Genomic DNA, 12552 nt, shown 5'->3' with positions numbered 1-12552 from the left:
TACATGGGCAGGAACTCTGGGTGCAGCAGACCTGGGTATGGCAAAACCCTCTTGAAGGAGGTCACCATTAACCCCACCATAGAGCTGCCAGAACTTACACAGGACTAGGGAAACAGACTCTGGGAGGGCACAAACAAAATCTTGTGTGCACCAGGATCCAGAAGAAAGGAGCAGTGACCCGACAAGAGACTGAGAGTGTCCAGGAGTCTCTGGCAGAGGCATAGGTCAGTGGTGGCCTGCTGCAGGGTCGGGGGCATGGGACCTCTTGTAGGAGGTTGTCATTATCTTCATTACCTCCACCATAGTTTAACCTCAGATCAAACAACAGGGAAGGAACACAGCCCTGTGCATCAACAGAAAATTGGATTACAGATTTACTGAGCATGGCCCTGCCTATGAGAATAAGACCCAGTTTCCCCCTCAGTCAGTCTCTCCCATCAGAAAGCTTCCATAAACCTCTTGTCCTTATCCATCAGAGGGCAGACAGAATGAAAATCACAATCACAGAAAACAAATCAAACTGATCACATGGACCACAGCCTTGTTTAGATTAGATCTGCTAGAGTGCCTGAAGAACTATAGACAGAGGTTCCTGACATTGTACAGGAGTCAGTGACCATCCTGAAGAAAAAGAAATACAAAAAGGCAAAGTGGTTGTCTGAGGAGGCCTTACAAATAGCTGAGTAAAGAAGAGAAGCAAAAGGCAAAGGAGAAAAGGAAAGATATACCCATTTGAATGCAGAGTTCTGAAGAATAGCAAGGATAGATAAGAAAGCCTTCCTCAGGAATCAATGCAAAGAAATAGAGGAAAGCAATAGAATGGGGAAGACTAGAGATCTTTTTAAGAAAACTAAAGATAACAAGGGGACATTTCATGCAAAGATGGGCACAATAAAGGACATAAATGGTATGGACCTAGCAGAAGCAGATGATATTAAGAAGAGATGGTAACAACACACACAGATCAGATCAGATCAGATCAGTCACTCAGTCATGTCCGACTCTTTGCGATCCCATGAATTGCAGCACACCAGGCCTCCCTGTCCATCACCAACTCCTGGAGTCCACCCAGACTCACATCCATTGAATCAGTGATGCCATCCAGCCATCTCATCCTCAGTCGTCCCCTTCTCCTCCTGCCCCCAATCCTTCCCAGCATCAGAGTCTTTTCCAATGAGTCAACTCTTCACATGAGGTGGCCAAAGTACTGGAGTTTCAGCTTTAGCATCATTCCTTCCAAAGAAATCCCAGGGCTGATCTCCTTCAGAATGGACTGGTTGGATCTCCTTGCAGTCCAAGGGACTCTTAAGAGTATTCTCCAACACCACAGTTCAAAAGCATCAATTCGTTGGCACTCAGCCTTCTTCACAGTCCAACTCTCACATCCATACATGCCCACTGGAAAAACCATAGCCTTGACTAGACGAACCTTTGTTGGCAAAGTAATGTCTCTGCTTTTGAATATGCTATGGCAGAAAGTGAAGAGGAACTAAAAAGTCTCTTGATGAAAGTGAAAGTGGAGAGTGAAAAAGTTGGCTTAAAGCTCAACATTCAGAAAACGAAGATCATGGCATCCAGTCCCATCACTTCATGGGAAATAGATGGGGAAACAGTGGAAAGAGTGTCAGACTTTATTTTTCTGGGCTCCAAAATCACTACAGATGGTGACTGCAGCCATGAAATTAAAAGACGCTTACTCCTTGGAAGGAAAGTTATGACCAACCTAGATAGCATATTCAAAAGCAGAGACATTACAATACACACAAGAACTATACAAAAAAGATCTTCATGACCCAGAGAACCACAATAGTGTGATTACCCACCTAGAGCCAGACATCCTGGAATGTGAAGACAAGTGGACCTTAGGAAGCATCACTATGAGCAAAGCTAGTGGGGGCAATGGAATACCACTGGAGCTATTTCAAATCCTAAAAGATGATGCTGTGAAAGTGCTGCACTCAATATGCCAGCAAATTTGGAAAACTTAGCAGTGGCCACAGGACTAAAAAAAAGTCAGTTTTCATTCCAATCCCAAAGAAAGGCAATGCCAAAGAATGCTCACACTACTGCATAATTTCACTCATCTCACACACCAGCAAAGTAATGCTCAAAATTCTCCAAACCAGGCTTCAACAGTATGTGAACCATGAATTTCCAGGTGTTCAAGTTGGTTTTAGTAAAGGCAGAGGAACCAGAGATCAAACTGACAACATCCTTTGGATCATTGAGACTTCCAGAAAAACATCTACTTCTGCTTTATTGATTACACCAAAGCCTTTGTGTGGATCACAACAAACTGTGGAAAATTTTTAAAGCAATGGGAATACCAGACCACCTGACCTGCCTCCTGAGAAATCTGCATGCATGTCAAGAATCAACAGTTAGAACTGGACATGGGACAACAGACTGGTACCAAATCTGGAAAGGAGTATATCAAGGCTGTATATTGTCACCCTGCTTATTTAACTTATATGCAGAGTACACCATGAGAAACACTGGGCTGGAAGAAGCACAAGCTGGAATCAAGATTGCCAGAAGAAATATCAATAACCTCAGATATGCAGATGACACCATCGTTATGGCAGAAAGTGAAGAAGAACTAAAGAGCCTCTTGATGAAAGTGAAAGAGGAGAGTTGGCTTAAAGCTCAACATTAAGAAAACTAAGATCATGGCATCCAGTCCCATCACTTCATGGCAAATAAATGGGGAAAAAATGGAAATGTGACAGACTGTTTTGGGGGCTCCAAAAATCACTGCAGATGGTGATTGCAGCCATGAAATTAAAAGATGCTTGCTCCTTGGAAGAAAAACTATGACCAACCTAGACAGCATATTAAAAAGCAGAGACATTACATTGCCAACAAAGGTCCATCTAGTCAAGGCTATGGTTTTTCCAGTAGTCATTTATGGATGTGAGAGTTGGAATATAAAGAAAGCTAAACATTGACGAATTGATGCTTTTGAACTGTAGTGTTGGAGAACACTTGAGAGTCCCTTCGACTGCAAGGGGATCCAACCAGTCAATCCTAAAGGAAATGAGTCCTAAATATTCATTGGAAGAATGATGCTGAAGTTGAAACTCCAATACTTTGGCCACCTGATGTGAAGAACTGACTTCTTGGAAAAAACCCTGATGCTGGGAAAGATTGAAGGCAGGAGGAGAAGGGGACAACAGAAAATGAGATGGTTGGATAGCATCACCGACTCAATGGACATGAGTGTGAGGAAGCTCTGGGAGTTGGTGATGAGCAGGGAAGCCTGGCGTACTGCAGTCCATGGGGTCACAAAGAGTCAGACACAACTGAGCAACTGAACTGAACTGAAGCTCACCTTCAGAGGTCCCTTGCCTTGATGTCCAGTCACATAATCCACTGCCTTAAATGAGAAGTGAAGTTCTACTGGGGTTGACACACTTTTTTTTAAAGGAACAGTTAGTATTTTACATTTGCAGGACATGTTTCTATCGCAGATACTTAATTCGGCTGTTTCAGTACAAAAGTAGCCACAGACAACACACAAATGAATATGCACGACTATGTTCCAACAAAACTTTACCAAAAAAAAGAAAAAAGCCATAATTTGCCAATCCCAGACCTAGTAGATTGCCTCTTAGAAGTTCTGAACACCAAGCAGAAAAACAGGAGGTGAAAAGACACCCATTAAGTTTCCAGACTACCATCAGAAAAACAAGTACTTGGGTTTATCACAATATCAAGTCACCAAGGGAGAGGAGAATGTTTATTTGCATAGACTCAAAGTGAGGGTAAGTACAGACTACTCCATCCATTTTTTCTAATTTGCACCCTCTCTGTTCCCACTGAGACTGTACCCTGCCCTGTGGAAATAAACACCATAGAGATATAGTATTTGTTTCATCTTTCTCTACCCACCATGGGTTTAATGGGATAGTCATATGTATAACTTGAAGTCTGTTGTGGCAAGAGCAGCATAAGGCCCCAAGCTGAAAGCTTGATGCAGAGACCTTTACTGATGGCCTAGGGATTCTTACATAAGACAAGATTTACATATGGGAGATGGGAGCTGGCTTCAGGAGGACACAGAGCAGATGACAGTTCTAAATCTCAGTTTGAGAGGAAGATTTCATGACACCTTTAGCTGGTGAGACCTGAGATCTAGATCTTCCTGACATGCTGTGAAATGCTGATAGGTCTTCAAAGGGCAGTGAAATACAAAGAATGGTTGTGATTAGCATTTATTGTGATAAAAAGGGCCCTGTAGACTAGGTTTTTTCCTCAGCTTCATTTATTCAAGCTCACAAAGCTAATTAGTCAAAAAGTCAAGATTTCAAAGATCTGGTTTTGAAGACATCTTTCTACTAAACTGCTGTCTTTGTGATCTAAGTACTTTACCCTCCCTTTTATATCTGAGTGCCTACTCTGCCTGGAAATGAGCTGGGTTATGAAGAAATTATTTTCTTTCTGACCTCCAGGACATTATCATGTAGACTGAAAAGAAAACTTATCCCTGATATCTGTATTTACAGGGAAAACACAGTTTCAGACTAAGAAGGGGAGTTGACACTACCATTCAAATGATTTCTTGTCCTGCTCCACAGCCTGATTTTTGAAAACAAAGTGAAAAAGATCTCCTCTGACAAACCTTTAACTAGACTCACCAAGAATAAAAAGGGCTCAAATAAAATCAGAGATGAATGGGGTGATATTACAACTAATACCACAGATATGCAATGGATCATAAGAGAGTAGTACAAACAAGTAGATGTCAACAAATTGGATAACACAGAAGAAATGGATAAATTCTTAGAAACATACAACTTTCCAAGACTGAATCATGAATAAATAGAAAATATGAACAGTCTGATCACTAATAAGGAGATTGCATGCGTGCTAAGTTGCTTCAGTCATGTCCGATTCTTTGCAACCCTATGGACCATAGCCTGCCAGGCTCCTCTGTCCGTGGGATTCTCCAGACAACAATACTGGAGTGGGGAGGCGGTCCTAAGATGGCAGAGGAATAAGACGGGGAGACCACTTTCTCCCCAACAAATTCATCAAAAGAACATTTGAACACAGTAAATTCCACAGAACAACTTCTGAATGCTGGCAGAGGACATCGGGCACCCAGAAAAGCAGCCCATTGTCTTCAAGAGGAGGTAGGAAAAAATGTAAAAGATAAAAAGAGAGACAAAAGAGGTAGGGATGGAGATCCGTCCCAGGAAGGGAGTCTTTAAAAAGAGAGAAGTTTCCAAACACCAGGAAACACTCTCACTGGCAAGTCTGTGCCAAGCCTTGGAACCTCAGAGGGCAACATAACCGAGAGGATAAATAGATAAATAATTACAACCCACAGATTACATGCCGAAAGGTAACACTCAGTGGAGAAGCAGTGCAGATGCCCCGAGTCCGCCACTAGCAAGCAGGGGCTGGGCAGGGAGGCATGGGCTGCATTGCTTAGAGTAAGGACCAGGCCTGAATGCCCATAGGACAATCTGAGGGAACTAACTTGAGATAGCAAACCAGACTGTGGGATAGCTATCCCGTGAAAAGCCCTAACCTAAGACACCACCAGGCCCGCTCACAGAACAAAGGACTGAGCAGAGCTAGCCGGCTGCGGACTGGCCCATCCCCTGCCGGTGACAGGCAGGCGAGGGCAGCCAGAGCCAGAAGGGAGCAATCGCGGCCCCAGAGTGGCATCATCTACCAAACTGCAAGCAGGCTTCATTGCTAACCAAGACTTACTGGGATTCTGGACGGTCGACACCCGCCGGAAGGGTTGCAGCCAGAGATCAGCTCCCCAGAAGAGACACACGGCACACCTGAGAAGGTGTGCCAGTTGTACACCCAGAAAACCGAGCGGCAGGGATGGGGAAGGCAATAAGTCATAGTGACCACAAGTCACAGTGACCTTGCTCGCCAAGCACCTGGTCACCTGAGCTGCTTGGACCTGGGAAGAGCACAAAACGCAGGCCCAACGGAGTCTGCGCCTTTGTGGAGTATCTGAGTACCTGAACCTGAGTGGCTTAGACCTGGGAAGTGCACTCAACCCAGGGCCTGCCTCAGACAGTTCCCAGCAGAGCAACCTAGAGCCTGAGCAGTGTAGACAGGGAAAGCACACATGCTATGAGCGGGGGCAAACCCAGTGTGGCCGAGACACTGGGAGCACACGCCAGTGTTATTTGTTTGCAGTGTTCCTCCCTCCCCACAGCACAACTGAACAAGTGAGCCTAAAAGAGTGTCCACCACCGCCCCCTTGTGTCAAGGCTGAAATTAGACACTGAAGAGACCAGCAAACAGAAGAAGCTAAAACAGAGGGAACCGCCTTGGAAGTGACAGGTGCAATAGATTAAAATCCTGTAGTTTGCACCGACTACATAGGAAGGGGCCTATAGATCTTGAGAAGTATAAGCCGGATCAAGGAACTATCTGAAAATGAACTGACCCCACACTGAACACAACACCAGAGAGAGTCCTAGGTATATTTTTACTATTATTTTTTTTTAAATTAAAAAAATTTTTTTTTAATTTTTAAGTCCTCTATTTTACTCCTTTAATTTTCATTTCTGTAACCTATTATTACTTTGCAAAAAAAAAAGACTCTATTTTTTAAAGCAAACTTCATATATATATATATTTTATAATTTTTGTGACTTTGTTTTTTTCTTCAATATTGTATTTTTGAGAATCCAACCTCTACTCTAGATTTTTAATCTTTGCTTTTTGGTATTTGTTATCAATTTTGTATCTTTAAGAACCCAATCTTCAGTACCCATTTTTACTTGGGAGTGAGATTACTGTCTTGACTGCTCTTTCCCTCTTTGGACTCTCCTTTTTCTCCACCAGGTCGCCTCTATCTCCCCCCTCCCCCTTCTCTTCTCTACCCAACTCTATGAATCTCTTTGTGTGTTCCAGACTGGGGAGAACACTTAGGGAACTGATTACTGAATGGATCTGTCTCTCTCCTTTTGATTCCCCTCTTTATCCTCCTGGCCACCTCTGTCTCCTTCCTCCCTCTTTTCTTCTCTGTGTAATTCTGTGAACATCTCTGAGGGGTCCAGACTGTGGAGAGCACATAAGGAAGTGATTACTGCTTGCTCTCGCCCCTTTTGATTCCCCCTCTTCTCCTCCTGGTCATCTCTATCCCCCTCCTCCCTTTTCTCTTCTCCATGTAACTCTGTGAACCTCTCTGGTGTCCCTCATTGTGGAGAAACTTTTCATCTTTAACCTAGATGTTTTATCATCAGTGCTGTATAGATATGGAGAAGTCTTGAGGCTATTGTAAGAATAAGACTGAAAACCATAGGCTTAAGTCCAAATCCTGAGAACACCAGAGAACTCCTGACTCCAAGAAACATTAATTGATAGGAGCTCATCAAACACCTCCATACCTACACTGAAACCAAGCACCACCCAAGGGCCAACAAGTTCCAGAGCAAGATATACCATGCAAATTCTCCAGCAACACAAGAACATAGCCCTGAGCTTCAATATACAGGCTGCTCAAAGTCACTCCAAACCCATTGACATCTCATAACTCATTACTGGACATGTCATTGCACTCTAGAGAGAAGAAATCCAGCTCCACCTACCAGAACACTGACACAAGCTTCCCTAACCAGGAAACCTTGACAAGCCACCCGACCAACCCCACCCACAGTGAGGAAACTCCACAATAAAGAGAACTCAACAAACTGCCAGAATACAGAAAGGCCACCCCAAATACAGCAATATAAACAAGATGAAAAGGCAGAGAAATACCCAGCAGGTAAAGGAACAGGATAAATGGCCACTAAACCAAACAAAAGAGGAAGAGATGGTGAATCTACCTGATAAAGAATTATTAATAATGATAGTGAAAATGATCCAAAATCTTGAAAACAAAATGGAGTTACAGATAAATAGCCTGGAGGCAAGGATCGAGAAGATGCAAGAAAGGTTTAACAAGGACCTGCTGCTGCTAAGTCGCTTCAGTCGTGTCCGACTCTGTGTGACCCCATAGACGGCAGCCCACCAGGCTCCCCTGTCCCTGGGATTCTCCAGGCAAGAACACTGGAGTGGGTTGCCATTTCCTTCTCCAATGCATGAAAGTGAGAAGTGAAAGTGAAGTCGCTCAGTCGTGTCTGACTCTTAGCGACCCCATGGACTGTAGCCCACCAGGCTCCTCCATCCATGGGATTCTCCAGGCAAGAGTACTGGAGTAGGGTGCCATTGCCTTCTCCTAACAAGGACCTAGGAGAAATAAAAAAGAGTCAATATATAATGAATAATGCAATAAATGAGATCAAAAACACTCTGGAGGGAACCAACAGTAGAATAATGGAGGCAGAAGATAGGTTAAGTGAGGTAGAAGATAGAATGGTAGAAATAAATGAAATAGAGAGGAAAAAAGAAAAAATGAATTAAAAGAAATGAGGATAATCTCAGAGACCTCAGAGAAATAAATGAAATAGAGAGGAAAAAAGAAAAAATGAATTAAAAGAAATGAGGATAATCTCAGAGACCTCAGAGACCTCGAATGTTAAATGCCCCAACATTCGAATCATAGGAGTCCCAGAAGAAGAAGACAAAAAGAAAGACCATGAGAAAATACTTGAGGAGATAACAGTTGAAAACTCCCCTAAAATGGGGAAGGATATAATCACCCAAGTCCAAGAAACCCAGAGAGTCCCAAACAGGATAAACCCAAAGTGAAACACCCCAAGACACATATTAATCAAATTAACAAAGATCAAACACAAAGAACAAATATTAAAAGCAGCAAGGGAAAAACAACAAATAATACACAAGGGGATTCCCATAAGGATAACACCTGATCTTTCAAAAGAAACTCTTCAGGCCAGGAGGGAATGGCAGGACATACTTAAGGTGATGAAAGAAAATAACCTATAGCCTACATTACTGTACCCAGCAAAGATCTCATTCAAATATGAAGGAGAAATCAAAAGCTTTACGGACAAGCAAAAGCTGAGAGAATTCAGCACCACCAAACCAGCTCTCCAACAAATGCTAAAGGATCTCTAGACAGGAAACACAGAAAGGGTGTATAAACTTGAACCCAAAACAATAAAGTAAATGGCAATGGGATCATACTTATCAATAATTATCTTAAATGTAAATGGGTTGAATGCCCCAACCAAAAGACAAAGACTGGCTGAATGGATACAAAAACAAGACCCCTACAAGAGACCCACCTCAAAACAAGGGACATATACAGACTGAAAGTGAAGGGCTGGAAAAAGATATTCCATGCAAAGAGAGACCAAAAGAAAGCAGGAGTAGCAATACTCATATCAGATAAAATAGACTTTAAAACAAAGGCTGGGAAAAGAGACAAAGAAGGACACTACATAATGATCAAAGGATCAATCCAAGAAGAAGATATAACAATTATAAATATATATGCACCCAACATAGACACACAGCAATATGTAAGACAAATGCTAACAAGTATGAAAGGGGAAATAACACAATAATAGTGGGAGACTTTACCATTTTAACACAATAATAGTGGGAGATAATAACACAATAATAGAAATTAACAATAACACAATAATAGTGGGAGACTTTAATACCCCAGTCATACCTATGGATAGATCAACTAAACAGAAAATTAACAAGGAGACACAAACTTTAAATGATACAATAGACCAGTTAGACCTATATCTATAGGACATTTCACACCAAAACAATGAATTTCACCTTTTTTCTCAAGTGCACACGGAAACTTCTCCAGGATAGATCACATCTTGGGCCATAAATCTAGCCTTGGTAAATTAAAAAAAATTGAAATCATTCCAAGCATCTTTTCTGACCACAATGCAGTAAGATTAGATCTCAGTTACAGGAGAAAAACTATTAAAAATTCCAACATATGGAGGCTGAACAACACGCTGCTGAATAACCAACAAATCACAGATGAAATAAAAAAAGAAATCAAAATATGCATAGAAATGAATGAAAATGAAAATACAACAACCCAAAACCTGTGGGACACTGTAAAAGCAGTACTAAGGGGAAAGTTCATAGCAGTACAGGCATACCTCAAGAAACAAGAAAAAAGTCAAATAAATAACCTAACTCTACACCTAAAGCAACTAGAAAAAGAAGAAGTTAAGAACCCCAGGGTTAGTAGAAGGTAAGAAATCAGAAAAGTTAGGGCAGAAATAAACGCAAAAGAAACAAAAGACACCATAGCAAAAATCAACAAAGCCAAAAGCTGGTTCTTCGAGAAGATAAGTAAAATTGACAAACCATTAGCCAGACTCATCAAGAAACAAAGGGAGAAAATTAAACTCAATAAAATTGGAAATGAAAATGGAGAGATCACAACAGACAACACACAAATACAAAGGATCATAAGAGACTACTATCAGCAACTATATGCCAATAAAATGGACAACTTGGAAGAAATGGACAAATTCTTAGAAAAGTACAACTTTCCAAAACTGAATCAGGAAGAAATAGAAAATCTTAACAGACCCATCAGAAGCATGGAAATTGAAACTGTAATCAGAAATCTTCCAGCAAACAAAAGCCCAGGACAAGACGGCTTCACAGCTGAATTCTACCAAAAATTTGGAGAATAGCTAACACCCATCCTACTCAAACTCTTCCAGAAAATTGCAGAGGAAGGTAAACTTCCAAACTCATTCTATGAGGCCACCATCACCCTAAGACCAAAGCCTGACAAAGATGCCGAAAAAAAGAAAACTACAGGCCAATATCACTGATGAACATAGATGCAAAAATCCTTAACAAAATTCTAGCAAACAGAATCCAACAACACATTAAAAAAATCATACATCATGACCAAGTGGGCTTTATCCCAGGGATGCAAGGATTCTTCAATATCTGCAAATCAATCAATGTAATACACCACATTAACAAATTGAAAAATAAAAACCATATGATTATCTCAATAGATGCAGAGAAAGCCTTTGACAAAATTCAACATCTATTTATGATAAAAAAAAAAAAAACCCTCCAGAAAGCAGGACTAGAAGGAACATACCTCAACATAATAAAAGCTATATATGACAAACCCACAGCAAACATTATCCTCAATGGTAAAAAACTGAAAGCATTTCCCCTAAAGTCAGGAACAAGACAAGGGTGCCCACTCTCACCACTACTATTCAACATAGTTTTGGAAGTTTTGGCCACAGCAATCAGAGCAAGAAAAGAAATAAAAGGAATCCAAATTGGAAAAGAGTAAAACTCTCACTGTTTGCAGATGACATGATCCTCTACATAGAAAACCCTAAAGACTCCACCAGAAAATTACTAGAGCTAATCAGTGAATATAGTAAAGTTGCAGGATATAAAATCAATACACAAAAATCTCTTGCATTCTTGTACACTAATAATGAGAAAACAGAAAGAGAAATTAAGGAAACAATTCCATTCACCATTGCAATGAAAAGAATAAAATATGTAGGAATATATCTACCTAAGGAAACAGAAGACCTATATATAGAAAACTATAAAACACTGGTGAAAGAAATCAAAGAGGACAAAAATAGATGGAGAAATATACTGTGTTCATGGATTGGAAGAATCGATATAGTGAAAATGAGTATACTACCCAAAGCAATCTATAAATTCAATGCAATCCCTATAAAGCTACCAACAGTATTTTTCACAGAGCTAGACCAAATAATATCACAATTTGTATGGAAAAACAAAAAACCTCAAATAGCCAAAGAAATCTTGAGAAAGAAGAATGGAACTGGAGGAATCAATCTGCCTGACTTCAGGCTCTACTACAAAGCCACAGTCATCAAGACAGTATGTACTGGCACAAAGACAAAAATATAGATCAATGGAACAAAATAGAAGGCCAGAGATAAATCTATGCACCTATAGACACCTTATCATTGACAAAGGAGGCAAGAACATACAATGGAGAAAAGACAATCTCTTTACAAGTGATGCTGGGAAAACTGGTCAACTACTTGTAAAATAATAAAACTAGAATATTTTCTAACACCATACACAAAAATAAACTCAAAATGGATTAAAACTCTAAACGGAAGACCAGAAACTATAAAACTCTTAGAGGAGAACATAGGCAAAACACTCTCTGACATACATCACAGCAGGATCCTCTAGGACCCACCTCCCAGAATATTGGAAATAAAAGCAAAAATAAACAAATGGGACCTAATTAAAATTAAAAGCTTCTGCACAACAAAGGAAACTATAAGCAAGATGAAAAGACAGCTTTCAGATTGGGAGAAAATAATAGCAAATGAAGCAACTGACAAAGAACTAATTTCAAAAATATACAAGCAACTCCTGCAGCTCAATTCCAGAAAAATAAATGACCCAATCAAACAATGGGCCAAACAACTAAACAGACATTTCTCCAAAGAAGACATACAGATGGCTAACAAACACATGAAAAGATGCTCAACATCACTCACTATCAAAGAAATGCAAATCAAAACCACAATGAGGTACCATTTCATGCCAATCAGAATGGCTGCTATCCAAAAGTCTACAAGCAATAAATGCTGGAGAGGGTGTGGAGAAAAGGGAACCCTCTTACACTGTTGGTGGGAATGCAAACTA

The 12552-nt window shown here is 40.7% G+C and overlaps 1 long non-coding RNA gene across 1 annotated transcript in view; it reads right to left on the bottom strand.

Moving 5' to 3' along the window:
• LOC104989757 overlaps positions 1 to 12552 on the bottom strand; it is a 45255-nt gene that overhangs the window by 2572 nt on the left and 30131 nt on the right. The gene's annotated exons all lie outside the window — the stretch shown is intronic.

This window comes from Bison bison, unplaced genomic scaffold, assembly GCF_000754665.1.
Source record: "Bison bison bison isolate TAMUID 2011002044 unplaced genomic scaffold, Bison_UMD1.0 scf7180017864163, whole genome shotgun sequence".
NCBI lineage: Eukaryota > Metazoa > Chordata > Mammalia > Artiodactyla > Bovidae > Bison > Bison bison.
Note: the sequence above shows the minus strand (reverse complement) of the source record. Positions and strands in the feature narration are given on the sequence as shown.